This window comes from Cetorhinus maximus, chromosome 18 (assembly GCF_964194155.1).
Source record: "Cetorhinus maximus chromosome 18, sCetMax3.hap1.1, whole genome shotgun sequence".
NCBI lineage: Eukaryota > Metazoa > Chordata > Chondrichthyes > Lamniformes > Cetorhinidae > Cetorhinus > Cetorhinus maximus.
In genome coordinates this window covers 5,875,092-5,892,600 of record NC_135896.1, presented here as the reverse complement: position 1 = coordinate 5,892,600, position 17,509 = coordinate 5,875,092, and the positions used below count along the sequence as shown (strand labels likewise).

The window sequence follows — 17,509 nt, the reverse complement described above, 5'->3', positions numbered from 1 at the left end:
GTGAGTGTGTGTGTGTGTGTGTGTGTGTTTGGGGGGGGTGTTGGATGAGAGGGTGCCTGGTGCATTGCTGCTATATTACTGTGGTGTTGTGACCAGAATTTAAGCCTTCTTTAAAGACAGCGCTGTAACATAATGCAGCTGTAAAACCCCAAAAACTCCTGTTAAGGAAGGAGGTCCCTCAATTGAACATTTCCCTCTCATAGCCTCCAGGTATCAGAGCAAGGAGAGAAGTGAATTGTTTTTATCGATTCAACTCACAGGGCGAGGGCACCCCTGGTGAAGCTGGTATTTATTGCCTATCCCTAGTTGCCTTTGAGTAGGTGGTGGTGAGATGCCTTCTTGAACTGCTGCAGTCTACATGGTTTCCTTATCCTGGATGGTCTCTGTTGGCTCCCAGCACCCCTACACGCCCAATTTGAAACGTTCATCCTTTTCGTTAAATCCCTTCCTGGCCTCATCCTCCATATTTCTATTACAGCCTCAATCACCCACCACCCCACACCCTTCACCAGTGAAAACCATTGGACAGGATTTTACACTCGTCGGGAGGGTGCGCTCCCAATCCGATTGGGCGTAAAAATCACACGAGCGCCCCGACCTCATCATCCAGTGTCGGGACCTTTTGGTTGGTGGGCGTGTGTAACAGTCGGCAGTGTGCCTGCTGACAAGTAAGAGGCCTAATTAAGGCCCTTAAAGTGTGAATTAGTTTGTATTTTTTGCTGCCCGCTCGGTTGGCGGGCAGGTGAAAACGCCAGGCGGCCTCTGCATTTTTAACAAAGCCTCATCAACGGGCCGGATGAGGTTTCCGACAGCAAATATAAAAACCAGCAAAACTTTTTGCCTTCCTTTCAAACACGTCCCTCTTCCTGTCACTGAGTCGCAGGCGGGGACATTTTCTTTCATCTTCAAAATCTTCATTGGTCAGTGTCCAATTCTTCAGCTCCCGGAGGCAGCTCTGTGGCCTCAGGCAGCTGTCAGTGCGCGATCCCCCCCCACGCCTGTGCAGACTTCCACGCTCACCCTCCTCTCGCACCGCCCCCCCCACCACCCCGGCAGCGCTGAGCGTTTCAGCGCGCATTTCACGCTGACCGGCCGCTAATTAGCCGGCTGGTGTGAATTCCCTGAAAATCCTGCCCATTCTTCCTCACCCTGACTCTGGTGTATCCCCTGTCCCTCCATTCGACACCGTTATTGGCCGCTGCACCCTGAGCTGTCTGGCCCCATGTTCTGAAATTCTCCACCTAAACATCTCCACCTGGGTCTGCATTCCCCTCCTTCTTTAAGACCCTTCCTTCAAACCCACCTCTTTGGTCAAGTTCTTAGCCGCTCCCTTCTGGTATCACCTCCTTTGGCTCGGCAACCATTTTGGCTGAATGTGCCTCGGCAAAGTGCCTTGCGATTCTTTTTCATAATAAAGACGCGATATTGTTGTAAACATTGGAAAAAGTGACCACTTCACCCAATTCTAAAATTCAGAAGATCCAAAATTACTGAAACTCTAGCAAACTCCTGGCTTCTCTTCCAACTCCCTCCAGCCCACTTCCTTTGGGTCTTTTTCTAAATGGTACATTATCCTTCACTTACACCGCTGGCTGCAGCTCAGTGAGCAGCAATCCTGTCTCTGGGTGTGGGATCCAAGTCCCACTCCACAGGCAGTCCAGAGTGACCAATCCCAGTGCAGTACTGAGGGAGTGCTGCACCACCAGGGCTGTCATAGAAACAGTCATCTTTCAGATGAGGCATTAAACCAGGGCCTCATCTCACCCGTAAGATCCCATGGCACTTAGTTTGAAGAAGGGTAAGGGAGTTCCTCCTGGTGCCCTGACCAATATTTATCCCTCAACCAACAGCTAAAAGAAGATTACCCGGTCATTTATCACATTGCTGCTTGTGGGAGCTTACTGAATGCAAAATGAGCCACTGTGTTTCCTGCAACAGTGACTAAACTTCATTGGCTGTAAAGTACCCTGGGAAAGGTCATGAAAGGCACTATATAAATGCAGATGTTTTGCTCTAAATAGTTTTCAGGGCTCCTGTATTTTAATAAACTCATTGTGCAAATTGTCTCCCGTGCAGATGCATAAACCTGTGGAATGAAGTTATGGGGAGTTCCCAGCACTTCAATTAAAATTGAGCCCTTCAGTTGTTTGTCTGTTGCTGCAGCATAGCAACTGGAACATTACCACATACCCAATGTCAACTGAAAATACCTAGTGCTTGAAAAATAGGATCATGCAAAATGATACCAGTAGTAAAAGAACAGTCTGAGCACTTTGATCTCAGCAACATTTACCAAGGGAAGAGCCAAGGAAGACTGGTTTTCATGCAGCACTTTTCATGTCGTCAGGATATTTCACGAACTATGCAGTGTGGGCATCGTTGTAATGTAGGCAAACTTGACCTCAGCTGATACACAACAAAAGATGCCACAAGCAGCAATGAGATAAATGGTCAGTTATTCGGCTTCTGGCGGCGTCACCTCAGACACCGCCGCACTCCCTCAGTACTGCACTGGAATGGCGGCATGAATTTTGTGCTCGAATTTCTGGAGCGCGGCTGGAACTGACAACGTCCTTGCTGAAGAGAATGCGCTACCGGCCAGAGCGGAAATCGCACCTACAGCACATTCCTTACACAACACGACCTCAGCGACTTAACCAGCCCCCTCACTGAGGTAACCATTCAGCAGCTCTGAAATATCGCAATGACAAACCTCAGATTTATCAAAGTCCTCACCAGTCCCCCAGTGACTCACAATCCTACCAGACGCTGGTTGCATCTCTGGGTTTGACTGAGTTTCACGGGACCCGTTCTGCGCACTGGTCCTCTCTCCGGTGGAGTTTGGCATACAGCGAGCTGAACTACCCAAACATCAGAAACGGCACCAGATACCTCCTAATCTCAATCACCATCATTACCACTCTCTCACCTACATCATCATCCCGCCACAGTGGTCTGAAAGACGAGAGGTCACTAAACCAGACCAATTAGAGTGACCTAATTCACCATGGGATTAAGGACAGGAAATCTCCCGTTTATTATTCAGATGGTGCTTGAGGATAGAATTCAGCTCCATTGGGATTTCCTCTCCCACTGTTTCTTGTGCCTCCCTGGTTTTCATCACCCTGCCATTAGTCATGCCTTCAGCTGTCTATGGCCCCTAGACTCTGGAATTTCTTTCCTAACCTCCCCAACTCTTCACAGATGCTCCTTAAAACCTCTTTGACCGAGCTTTTGAACGTCCGTCCCAATATCCTCCGTTGGTGTCAAATTTAATCTGCTTTACACTCCTCTGAAGCAACATGGGACATCCAACTAGAGTAGAGGTGCTATATAAATGCACCTTGTCATTGTCCCATAACCCACCATGAGCTAGGCGGTCACAGAGTGTGGTATTGGATAGCCACTGTTGGCCGACCTGTACTCCAGCAAGGAGTCAATAGCTTCAAGAGAGGAAAGAAACAAAAAATAATTGTTTTGAAAAACGCAATTATATTAGACTGCAAGAAGCATTTCAGAAGATAATCTCCAGCTGAAGATTTACACTCGAGATCTAGAATATCAGCTAGTTGATTAATTAATGGCTTGAAATTCAATCCAGCCATTTATTTATTATCCTTTACTAATTGATCTCATGTGGTGTTACACAAAGAGTGAAAACCAAATGGAGCCTTCAGATGAAAGGGTCAGATGGTGGGGGAATAATTAGGTCAGGGATTCGGTGATGTTAATTCAATTGCCATTCTAAAGTTATTTATTCTGCCCTTATTTATTTATTTCATTCTAAATACTTACATGCACGTATTTATAATGAAAACTACCTATGTAAACTTGTGATATTGTAGATGCACAGTCCTTCCCCACCCTCCCCCTTAAAATCCCCACTCCCCTTCCTACCCCCACACCCTTCTCTGCCTTTAGAATCCCCCTCATAAACTCTTGTTTCTCTCTCCACAGACGCTGCCAGACCTGCTGAGTTTTTTCCAGCATTTTCTGTTTTTGTTTCAGGTTTCCAGCATTCGCAGAGTTTTGCTTTTACCCCCTCATAACCTCCTCTGACTCAGGTGGAGCATGAGCGCCATGTTGTTACTCAGTGTAACTCGACTTCAGAATCAACTCTCCCAATTCTTCCACCTGGTCCATTTCTCTTGCTTTCTAGGGGCTTTTGAAGGCGCTATCTATGCGAATGCAATTTTGTTTTAGTGTGTGGGCTAGGGTGGGGAAGGTGAACTGTGTCCCTCTCCGCAGATGCTGCCAGACCTGCTGAGTTTTTCCAGGTTTTTTTTTGTTTTTGTGTTAGAAAATAGAGAGATGGGAGGAGGGGACATTTAAGTGGTCTCCGCTCTTGTGCTGAGCCTTGTAAACTGTGACCCTATTGTCTGTGTTCAGATACCATGAATTCTTTGACAGCTTGAAATTCGACCCTTGCAAATCAACTCACTCTAAGGCAGCACAGCAGCAGCAATAAAGGTACAGATTGTGCAAGTCAGCACATGCACACAGGAGCCCAACCCCCATCTCCAAACAAAGCTCCAATCAATCCAGGTGTCTCGACACTCGTTCCCCGCTTCTGAACTTGATTTCGGGTCAATTAGGAGAGTAAAAAGTAACAGCAGAGGCAAAAACTGAAAGGCAGTAATTAAGTATCTGACAAAACCTTTTTGATCTCTCTATTAAACTCCTTTCGCCTGAACCCTTATTGCTCCCTGAGGGGGAGGGTGAGGGTCGATTAGAAATAGTTAGGGACATGAATTGAAGTAAATGCATTTATTTTACCTTCTAACAGAAACTGGAAAATGTTTCCAATTGAATAATATTAAGTTACATTTATGTAGCACTGTCAGTGTAGTGAACTGCCCCAAGGAGCTTCACAGGGTCGTTTTAATACAAAGTTAGGACTGCGAGACACATCTCAGAGGATGTTAGAACAGGGACTGAAAGCTTGATTAAAGTGGTCAATTTTAGGGAGCGTCTTAAAGGAGGAAAGTGAGACAGTGAGAGAGAGGCAGAAAGGTTTAGGGAGGAAATTCCAGAGCTCAGGGCTCACGCAGCTGAAGGCATGACCACCGATGGGAGAGCAACTGAAATCAGGGATCCTCAAGAGGCCATAATTAGAGAAATGCAGATATCCTGGAGGGTCGTAGAGCCGGGGGATTACAGAAATAGGGAGGGGGGGTGTGGGGGGAGAACGGGGGTGAGTGTGTGGAGATACTTGAAAATAAGGGTGAGAATTTTAAAATCAAGGCGTTGCTTAACTGGGAGCCAATGTAGGTCAGCAAGGGCTGGGGTCATGGGTCAATGGAATTTGGATTTGGGCTTGAGCAATTTACGAGTCGGCAAAACTGATGGGCATTTTTTGGCCCATCTCCCGGCAATAACAACAGTCCCCAGTAAAAATGAGGTCGTCTGGGACAGTGTCTGTCCATTCATCAGTTTGATATGTCACTTCATCTGGGCTCGATTTGAACTAAGTATAAGCGATTTTGCTTCAGAGTGTTAATTTTTCAATGTTGTAAGTTTATTCCAGTACGTGATACAAGGTTAATGGGAGCTCTGCTGTTTACATTTGTGGTGAATGATTCACAATATTGAAAACTTTCCTTAAAATAATTCGCCATAATTGGGTTTGGTGTGGTGTGATTGTTGAAGTTGAAACTTTGTGACCTTGTAATAAAGTTTTTCTTTGGTTTTAAAGTTGTGTAACCTGATCCTGACCTCCCGGTGACTGCACTGAACCTCAAACAACTTCCAAACTCCTCTCAAAATTCCCGAGTAGAGCCTTAACTATACTGCTGACAGAAATATAGGAGTGCGTCTACATATACTTCTTGTTCTTCCAGTTTGTCTTTTAATATTAATGTAGTTATTGATGTCATAACATACTTTTGGCTGTCTAGTTTATTCTCTTAGCCTTCAGGTGTTATATTCTTGAACTACTGAAATCTGAGAAGCCACGCAGGCAAAGGAGAAAAGTAAATACAAGTGAATACAAATGAAAGATTCAAATGCTTCAGTCAGACCAATTCTTAGTTCTTGATGGTCAGAAAATATCTCCAACATGTTATAATTGTCTCTACAATTATTTTCATGGAATGTAATGCACCACCCCACCCCCACACCAAACACCTGACTACAGCCAAGGGCATGGCCAGTTAACCTGTTGTCAATTCCATTTTTGGAAAATGTATAAGAATGGTATGAGGCATTGCACTGTCTCCTCCATCCCCCGATAGTGTTGTAGCTGCAATCGCCAATTCTACAGGCTGTTTAATTATTAAAATTAACATAATTTTGCAATGCATACAGAATCAACTAATAGCTAAAAAAAAAAGTTGTGTTGAACAGCAATTTTCGGACTGGAGGGAGGCACAGAGTAATGGCTTCGGAGGTTCATTCAGTACTAGGGCCAGTGGTGTTTTGATGCAAGTTAATGGGCTTGGGGGTACAGGTCACAATGTTGAACAACAGTAACTTATGCTTACAAAACACTTATCCTTGTAGTGTCCCAGGCCCAACCACCTTCAAAATAAGGTAAAAGTGGGGATGTTCGTTTATGATTGTACAGTGCAATCTGTGCACAACTCCTCAGATACTGAAGCAGTTCATGCTCTGGACAACATTCAGCTTGAGCTGATACATTGTATGTAATATTCATGCCACACAAATGACCATCTCCAAGAGCAAAGAATCCAACCATCGCCCCTTGACGTTCAATGGTATTACCATCACTGAATCCCCCACCATCAACATCCTGGAGGTTACCATTGATCAGAAACTGAACTGGACTAGCCATATAAATACTGTGTCTACAAGAGCAGGTCAGAGGCTAGAAATCCTGCGGCGAGTAACTCACCTCCTGACTCCCCAAAGCCTGTCCACCATCTATAAGTCAGGAGAGTGATGGAAAACTGTCCACTTGCCTGGATGAGTGCAGCTCCCACAACACTCAAGAAGAATGACAACATGCAGGACAAAGCAGCCCACTTCATTGACACCACATCCACAAACATTCACTCCCTCCACCACCGACGCACAGTAGCAGCAGTGTGTCCCATCTACAAGATGCACTGCAGCAACTCACCAAGGCTCCTTCAACAGCACCTTCCAAACCCATGCCCTCTGACACCCAGAAGGGCAAGGGCAGCAGACACATGGGAACACTACCACCTGGACATTCCCCTCCAAGCCATCCTGACTTGGAAACATATCGTCGTTTCTTCACTGTCGCTGGGTCAAAACCCTGGAACTCCCTCCCTAACAGCACTGTGGGTGTACCCACACCACATGGACTGCAGCGGTTCAAGAAGGCGGCTCACCACCACCTTCTCAAGGGGAATTAGGGATGGGCAATAAATGCTGGCCCAGCCGGCGAAGCCCATATCGCAAGAACGAATATTTTAAAAATTCCCAAGGTGTTTCACAGGAGCATAATCAAACAAAGCCACATAAGGGGATCTTAGGTGACCAACAGCATGGTTACTCGCCCCAGGATTCCCAGCCTCTGACCTGCTCTTGCAGCCACAGTGTTTATATGGCTAGTCCAGTTCAGTTTCTGGTCAATGGTAACCCCCAGGATTGGGGGTAATGCCATTGAATGTCAAGGGGCAATGGTTTGATTCTCTCTTGTCAGAGATGGTCATTGCCTGGCACTTGTGTGGCACCAATAGGAACATTGGAAATAAGAGCTGGAGTAGGCCATTCAGCCCCTTGTATCTGCTCCGCCATTCAACGAGATCATGACTGATCATCTTCCTTGATGCCATTTTCCCGTATTATCCCCATATTCCTTGATGTCTTCATTACCTGGAAATCTTTAAATCTCTCTCTTGAACATACTCAATGACTGAGTCTCCGCAGCCCTCTTGGGGTCAAAAAATTCCAAAGATTCACCAGCCTCTGAGTGAAGAAATTCCCCCACATCTGAGTGTTAAATGGCCTGCCCCTTATTCTGGGTCTGTGACCCCTGGTTCCCCCCAACCAGGGGGAACATCCTTCCTGCATCTACCCTGTCGAGCCCAGTGTGGATTCTGTAGGCTTCAATGGGATCACCTCTCATTCTTCTATAGAGAATAAAATATATTTAAATATCTTTATATAGAGAATAAAAGCCCAGTCTCCTCAACGTTATCATTTAGTCTGTATTATCTCCCCTCATTATTCCTACCAAGGTTCATCACCTCACACTGGATTGTGCCAAATCTCACTGACTATGTGTCTGCCCACCAGCCTGTATGAGCTCGAAGTTTAATACCGTCTTCCTCACCGTGCGCCGCGTTTCCAAATTCTGTGTCGTCTGCAAATATGAAAACCCTAATTCACGCCTCTGTTATTCCAAAACATGACTTTTCCAACACGTACGTGCTGATCTCTCATGTTCTTACCTCTATAAATTTAGTCACCCAAAACTCTGCTGTTGATGTTCTCGCATCAAATCCCATTCACACACATCATTCCGGAACAATCCAATCTGCCTGCTCAAAGCCTGATTGGTTTTTTAAAAACCGCCACCATTGATTATTCCAATGGTCTTTACCACCCCCCCCAAGCGGGCAGGTTTGGGTTTACCCACCATGCCATGAGCTCAGCGCTTCGTCACTCTGGGCGCCATATTTAAAGCACACCAGAGCGCAGCCTGCTTCAGGCCTACAGACCAGGACTGCTCCAGGTGACAGACGGCCCTGAAAGCGAAGAAGACGGCAGCCCCCAAATTTAATGACGCCTCTCTGGGGCACCTGCTGGATGCAGAGGAAGGCCACTGCGATGTCCTCTACCCCCGCTCTGGCCGCAGGAGGCCCACCAGAGTCACCAATCCGGCCTGGGAGGCGGTAGCAGCAGCGGTCAACACCACCAGAGCACAGAGGAGGTCAGCTATCCAGCGCAGGAAGAGGATGAATGCTCTTATCCTTCCGCCAGGGTAAGTCAACCAACTCATCACTCTCAACTCACACACTTATAAACCCATCACACATCCACCGGGATCTCACACACACCCTCACATCTCCATCAGGCTCATATCCTCTCAAGCTGGTGTCTTCATTCTGTCCATGGCTCCGCTCACCACACAAACATTCCACCCAGTGCCATGTGTCCTGCTCACACTCTCTCCATCTGTTTTCATGCAGGAGAAGCCGGCTCACAACAGCAGGGAGAGGTCCCAGACTGGGGGTGGAGTGGCCCACATTAGGCCCCTCACTCACTTTGAGGAGCTGCCATTGCGCTGACTGGTGAGGATGTGGACCCCGCCTGTGGTGACGGTGAGGCCGGCGGTGAACACCCACCTGAGGATCCTGCACCACATCATCCCCCTCTCAAAACAACTCTCTCTCCTGCTTTTGACTCTGTTGCCATGCACTAATTCTCTCTACGTCAGTTCACAGGGAGCTCTGCCAAGCGACCGACACCCTCAGCCAGCCAGTCCCTCAGCTCCATCCACATCCTCACCTCCAGCCAAGAGGACACCTCCTCCATTGAAGAGCTGGAAATAAGCAGTCTGGAAGACCCATCACAGCGCTTACCCACACCCTCCACCAGCGCAGAGACACACACCTCGATAGGACCTAGATCTAGAGCAGGCTCGGGTTCACAACCTGGTGGTCACCACACGGACACGTGTCCACAGCAGGAGGAGGCAGGTTCAGCCAAGCTTCCCGGCACTCGGAGGGCTGCTGGGGAAGGAGGTATCTGTGAGGTCCGAGTCAGATGATGATCCCCTGGATTCGGCCTTCCAACTCATCCTGGAGAGTCAGCAGAAGGCGGAGGAACATCATGCAAAGCTGCTGGAAGCCCTCAACAGAGTGGCATTCGAGTCAGAGGAGTGCGTCCACCTGCTCTTTGATAAAGTGGGGTCCACATGTGCGCATATGGAGGTCTCCATGGGAAGGATGGTGGACTCTATGGAGACCCTGGTCCAGCAGAATGCGGAGATGTGCGCAGACCTGCACTCCATCGCAGGGCTATGGGTGAGTTCCTGCAGTGGCAATGCGAGAGGGAAATGAGGCACCTCGATGTCCCTCAAGGTGCTCCTTCCCCTCAAGGGGTCAGGCCGTGACCCTCAGGCACCTGAAAGGAGGAGCGGCAGCTGGACACCCCTGGGTCATTCAGTCAGAAATCTCAGAGCCTGTCCATTCCCTCCGAGTCCCCTTTGCCTGTGACCCCCCTCAACCTCATCCTCTGTCACCTCAGAGGGAGCAGCCGGCCCACAGGAGACAGTCAAAGCAAACTGGGGCCCTCAAGGCCTCGGTTCTCCAGAGGACACACACCAAAACCATCAAGACAACAGGGCCAACCATTGGACAGACCATTTCCACCCCTCCTGTGGATGTCAGGGCAGCACCTAGAAGATGTGGTAGGCCTAGAAAAGTTAAGAATTTCTGATCACAAGTGGTTGCACAAGTGAACATATTTTGTCACTTTATAATCTGAAAATATATTCGCTTTGGCTGAATAATGTGTAATGTTGTCTTTCAGCTTCATTGACAGGCTTCACGATTCCTCCCTCTGCATCCCATCCCCCACCAGCAGCTCAGCTGCACACAGCCGGACCACCAGTGATTCTGGAGGGAGGAGTGTGTGTGTGGCAGGGTCTTTCAGAGCCTCGTGCAAGCATTTCCCACGCATGCGGAGTCTTCCTCCATCACACTCATCTCAATGTCCCCAAGCAATTACAGTGCTGCCTGCTCAGGTTCTCTTTCAGTTGTCCACCTGCGTCTCTACCTGCCCTCTGATCGCACTCCCATGCAGCAACTGTACCCGACAACACGACGCTACGCTCACTTTCAATTTCGACAGCTATGGTAATTACGTTTCTTCTCAGCTCCCCTGTTCTTTCCCCTCCCCCAGTCACCCATGTCCTTTCCCCCATCATTGCTGACCCTCCCCCCTTGGCCTCACCTTCCACTTCCCCACCATCACCTACCAACCAGAACCCTTTTCTTTCTGGGATATCCAGGTGAATGTGCACATTCCCTACCTTCCTGAGAATCCCACCCCCAACCACATTGACCTCCCCAACCTCCTCCTTCCCATCCCCCAGGGTCCATGTGTGCCTCTGATACCCCACCAACCATCCCTTCTACCGCTATCATCAGTCTCCCACCCTTCCGGCTCACTCTGACTCCTCTCCTCTCACTATTCCCTCCCATCATACCCACCCCCTCAGTTTGTTCCCTCGGAGGAAGTCATTGATTCCTCAAACTCCTCCTCACCTGGACATCCCCCTCACCCACTCCCTCCTCCACCCTTGCTCCCTCCTCCCCAACCCCCACCGGACTCCCTCCTACACCTGGACTCCTTCACCTCTCCTTTCTCCGGAGTCCTTCCCCCCCCCCGCCCCGGTCTCCTTCCCCCCTTCGAATTCCCTCCTTCCTGCTGGACTCCTCCCTCCCCCCAGATTCTTCCCCCCTTCGAATTCCCTCCTCTCCCTGGACTCCTTTCCTTACACCCACCTCCCCAGTTACCACATTCTTCCCTGCCACACCCTCCTCCCACCCCCACCAACACCTTCGTTCCCTCCCCGAACCCTTTGTTGTCCCCTCCCGGCACACCACTCTCTCCCACCCACCCCTCGCCGATCATCCTAACTTCACTCCTGAATGCCCTAGCTCTTGCATTTCTATAGCACCTTTCACATTCTCAGGATGTCTCAAAGCGCATTACAGCCAATGAAAGTACTTTTGGTGTGCAGTTGATGAAGGAAAACTTTTTCCACTACTGGGGGAATCTAGGTCAAGGACACGTGGCCTTAAAATCAAAGCTGGACCATTCAGGCCTTCTTTCACAAAGGCTAGTAAAAGTGTGGAACTTTCTCCTACAAAAAGCTCAATTAATTAATCATTTTACATCAGAGAGCATTAGGTCTTTGCTAGCCATTAGCATTAAAGGTAATGGAGCCAAGGTGAATGGATAGGGTTAAGATACAGAGCAGCCATGGTCTCACTGAATGGCAGAACATGCTGAAGGGGCTGAATGGCCTCCTCCTGTTCCTATGATAGCAAGATGCTGAGGCGAGATTCCAAAAGTCTGCAGAGGTGGTTAGGAGATGGGGAAGGAATTTCCCTTCGTTCCCAGCCATTGTCTATTGCCACTTTAAGATGTGAAAAACACAAGCATTTCATGTAGCGATGTTTAACATCTCCCACACACACTGGCTGCTCACTTTAACCAGAGAACAAAGTAACTGAAACTTACTGATGTGGAAAGGATACTGGGCCTGAGCCAACAAGCCAGTCAGGGAGGTTCCAATGAGTGAGTAGCCCAAATGGAAAACAAGTTAAATTTACATCCCATGTTTGCAACTTGTAAATGAACATTTACATTTTTTATTTCAACAAAATGATGAGGGCAAAAGCAATGGGTACAGTTGTAGTGGTTACGTTACCATATTAGTAATCCGGAGATAGCGGTAAAAATCAACATGAAGCTGTTGGATTGTCCATAAAAATTGTCCTTTAGGGAAGGAAACCTGCTACTCTTACCTGGTCTGGCCTATAGGTGACTCCAGTCCCACACCAACCTGGCTGACACCTGATAGTAACTATTGTTGACCAATAAATGTGGCCTTTCCAGTGATGCCCGCGACCTGAGAATGAATTTTTGAAAAGCTGAGGCAGGTGACTCAGTGGGTCGATGCACTGCCCAGTGTAGCACCAAGCCACAGAGATCAGGCAGGTCCCAGGTCTGTGCAGAGTGGGCAATCTCAACCAGGCCTCCTGTTTTAGGTCAACATCTGATAGCCCCTCCTGGAAAGTGTGCAGAAAGGGACTAGATTAGCGGCCAGCTTGGGTACCATTCGACAGCTCTGGTCAGGATATGTTGACCCTCTCGCAGGAGGCAGGGGATGGATGGCATCGCCTGTCAACCTCCACCCCAACAAGGGTCGATGCCTTCAGGGTGGCTTTGGAAAACTGGGGCTGAGTGGAGCTGGTTGCAGAGGCGAAGAGAGAAAGAGAGGAGCAGGAGAAAGAAAGACAAACAAAAGCTAAAAGAAGGGTAATCAAATCAATGAGATAAAAGCAAAGAACTGCGGATGCTGGAAATCCAAAACAAAAACAGAAACAGAATTACCTGGAAAAACTCAGCAGGTCTGGCAGCATCGGTGGAGAAGAGCAAAGTTGACGTTTCGAGTCCTCATGACCCTTCAACAGAACTAAGTAAAAATAGGAAAGGGGTGAAATATAAGCTGGTTTAAGGGGTGGGGTGTTGGGACAAGAAGAGCTAGGTAAAGGGCCGGTGATAGGTGGAGGTAACCAAAAGATGTCACAGACAAAAGGACAAAGAGGTGTTGAAGGTGGTGATATTATCTAAAGGAATGTGATAATTAAGGGTAGAGAGCTTCACAGCTAAGTTGCAAAAGAAGTTTGGGCTTCAACAGTTCATCATAAATGGTGCCAGTGATAATAGTATTTTAACTATATTAATTATATTATAATTATGTTAATTATATTATTAAGATACACAGGTGAAGGGCATTGTTTAATTAAATATCTAGAGCACTTGTAAAGTGAGACTGCTAGGGCACTGAGTTCATAGGTGGCAGGTAAACATATATAATGCTGCATTCTGTAATAAACAAACTAACTATCAAGAGGAGGATTTGCATCTAGTTTCATACTTCTCCATCTGTGGGACTGTTTCATGGGTTTTCACCAGAGCAATACCGTCTAACTTTAAATAGTCTTTCAATTAAGGAATGAATTCTGGAATTGGAATAAGACACTTCACCTCCCTCAGGATACTCAACAAGAATTAATAAGCTCGACCACATCGTCTGGGGCGTCAAGCCCCACAGATCACAGAGATCTGAGCTTCCACTCCTGAGATGGCCCATAGCTTGAAGCAGCAGGAACTCAGCACTGGAGAGGGTGCCAGAGCATAGCAAATGAAAAACATCATATTCAAATGTTAACTATAGGCTGGCTGTACATCAGATCCCAAGGACATGTGCTTACTCTGGTGCATTCAAATCTTCAAAGCAGATTTTTAGAAAGTGGTGCAATGGGTCCAGGAGTTCTACTATACGTTAGAAAGGGTTACAAAATGAAAACCTCAGCAATGATGCAGCATTTCATCAGAATACTGGAATTCTGTCCCTATGATAAGTCAGTTTCTCATCAGATCGGAAAATTCCATTCCGTAACATTTAAACCCCGGTCATCCTAACTAGTTATTTTAAGGCAGGAATGCATGAAGGCATCCATCGCCTTTGTATAACTGTCAGTCCGTTACAAACCCACAACTGTCTGAATTTATCTAAATTGTAGGTTTGTGTTAGCTTAAAGCCTGTGAGTCCCACCCTTGCTTCTGGATCAGAAAACATTTTGGCGCAAGCCAGAATTCAAACCACGCTCTTAAAAACTCATTCACAGGATGTGGATACCACCGGCAAGGTCAACATTTATTGTCCATCCCTAACTGCACTTGAGAAGATGGTGGTCAGCCGCCATTTTGAGCCGATTCAATCAATGCAATAATGGGGTTCCCACAGCACTGTTAGATAGGGAGTTCCAGGATGTTGACCCGGCCAGAGTGAAAAAATGGCGAGGTATTTCCAAGTCAGGATGCAGTGTGACTGGAAGCAGTGTTGGTGTTCCCATGCACCCACTGCCCTTGTCCTCCTGGGTGGTGGAGGCCATGGGTTTGGAAGGGCAGCAAGCGCATGGGAACACCACCACCTGCAAGGTGTTCTCCCAGTCACACATTATCCTGACCTGGAACTACATCGCCGTTCCTTCACTGCCTCTGGATCACGAGGTCTGGCTCTGGTTCACCACGAACTGCATCGGTTCAAGAAGGCAGCCCACCAGCAACTTCTCAAGGGTAACCAGGCTTGGTCAATAAATGCAGCTTTGACTACGATCATAGGAATCTTGACAAGCAGAACACACACCCAGTCCACTGTACAGTTCAGCCACTGCTTCACGCAGTACAGGTCGGAATAGAACTACAATTTAAAACCCAACGCGGGATGTCCAGCCATCATGACATGACTATTATCACAATTGGGGAATACAAGGGATCAGAAAAAGTACACAATAGTATATCATTTTCTACTCAGGCACTTGTTTAATCTAAGTTGCATTCATATATTCTAACAAGATCAAGTGGAGCCAAAAGCAACAACTTAATGAGCAGAACAAGGTCTTTTTGTATTTGTTGGCCAATAAAATTCAACCATCGTCAATGGCAACCAAACAGCCTCACTGGCACCCGACTCCCAAATTTCAGCAAAAGCTCTGCACCAACTAAAAGGATGTTTAACACTTGAGAACTCTCTCTCTCTGGAAGACGGCAATTGCTTCAAAACCTGCCGACTGCTCAATACCTGTAAAGAAAGCACAGGAGCAGGAGGAGGCTCTTACTTGTAATGCCCAAGCTAATTTGCTCACTTCTTATTACATTTAGTTTTACATAATCAACGTGGGTTGGGTTGGGGTGGGGATGGTTAACATGGGGCTGATCCGATTGGAAAGTACTAGTCTTATACGGAGGGGCTCCTCCCCTCCCCCCACCCTGCTAATTCAATTTAGAACAAGAGGAGTGGGGGAGGGGTGGTGACCCATGAATCACATGACCCGAATGTGTCTTCTGTAGCCAAGTTTTCAAGTGTGTACTGGAACAGTTTGAGGAGATCAGGCCATACCTCCCAGTTTGCAGAGAAAGACCTCCCTAGACGGCACTAGTCAGTCATGATGATCTGTGGACATTTTGTGTCCGCATCTACTTTAGCGTTTGGTTAGATCTATCTGAAGGGAGGTCTGTGGGTAGCAGTGGGTAGCTTCTCTGCCTCTGAGCCAGGAGCTCTGGGTTCAAGTCCCACTCCAGGACTTGATGGTCAAGGAAGGTTTGCAGCCAAACAGGTTGATTATCAAATCCTTCCAATAAGCCTATGGCAGGCAATAACAGCAGGTCAGTCATGCTTGATGCTGAGTGGTGCATCTCCAGTTACAGCTGCTAGTGACCTGTTCTAGGGGGCAAAATAAACCTAACAGAAACACAAGGCTTTGTCTGTGTCTCCTGGCATGGGAAGCCTTCTAAGTCTATCTGAAAACTAATCTTCATGTAGGCATATCCTTATGTGTTGAAGAACTCTACTGCAAACAATGGGGGGGGGGGTAGGTGGGTCAGATTCCAAATTGTCAACACACATAGCGAGGACGGAGATAGTCCAACAGCTTTGTGTTAGAGTAACCCCCACTACTGACTGCCACAACAGTTAAATGGAGACTAAAAATGTTCAAAGTTCTATTGAAATAATAAGATTGAGAATTGATTATAGTCACAATTGATCAGAAAATGGCCTCCAATACATTCTGTTAGAAAACAATAGTGTTTTGTAACATTTCCTGGAATTATAGCACATCATGGAGTCAAACAACTTTTATCCGGTGTCAAATTTTGTTTAATTCTGCTCCTGTGGAGTGCCTTGGGACAATTCACCACATTAACAGTGCTCAATAAATGCGAGTTGTTGTAGCCTCTCCAATCTGAGTGAACTCTGAACAGCTGGAACAGCTGGCTCTGTTCAGTTAATGGTGGTGGAAGAGACAGGTCAAAGGGCTGGCCCAGAAACAACTCCACTCACTGATCTGGCTTTTGGATCGGTGACAGCCTGTTCACTTTTACACCTTTTTCACGCAGAAGGGAAGTAGTAAAAAGTCAACGCTCCACCCAAGAGCACTGCGCTCCAAAGCGAAGGACAGCTTCCAGGTCACTGCTTCACTCCTGGGTCGCTATGCCCCCTCAGAAACTTTCACACTGAGCTGGTGACCTTTGCTCTGTTTTGTTAACACTGGGGTCACGTCTGGCTGGCAGATCATGTTCTACCTGCCACTTTCGCTGGTGCTGCCCGGTAACGTGCAAGTAGCGCCAGATTGGCCTGGCTAAAGCGGGAAAAGGATACTGGTTCAGCGAGTGAAAGGGGAAAATCAGGAACAACCACTGCTTCTCCTTACCAAGAAAGCTAGTGGAATTAGGTACGATTAATTATATCCATCAATCACTCATCTACATTACACCAGTAAAGACACTTCAAAAATTCATTCGCTGTAAAGTGCTTTGGGACGTTCTAAGATTGCCAAAGGTGCTCCCCAAACTTTACCCCGATATGACCCCATTTTAATGCCTCAGAGTTCATGTGACCTGGTGTTTTAGCTCCTGGGTGGGTTGGGGGGGGGTGGTGGCGGGGGGGGGTGGAGAGTTGACTCCTGAGGGGTGGAGGGAAGAGCAGTTCGTTGCGGTGGGAATGGTTTGAACTGGGCCTGACTTTTCACAGGCCTTTTTTTTGCAGCAGCAGCAATCAGGCCCTCAAAGGTCTGTCCCTTAGGTCACACCCGCCAACAGGAAGCGAGGTTTTAAAGGGGCTTCGCAGCTGTTAGCATTCAGTCCGAGCTGCACCTCAGTTTGGGAAGCCCCGCTCTGTAGAAACGCAAGTCTTTCTTTTCCAATCAGCACAGACCATCAACGAGAAGCTGCCTCACCTGTACAGCGCATTTAAGCTGCATTTACAATGAGA

At 47.5% G+C, this 17,509-nt stretch overlaps 1 protein-coding gene across 1 annotated transcript in view; it reads right to left on the bottom strand.

Annotated features, from left to right (window-relative positions):
• Positions 1-17,509, bottom strand: part of LOC144692901 (protein Daple-like) — a 235,256-nt gene that overhangs the window by 127,708 nt on the left and 90,039 nt on the right. The window lies entirely within an intron of this gene.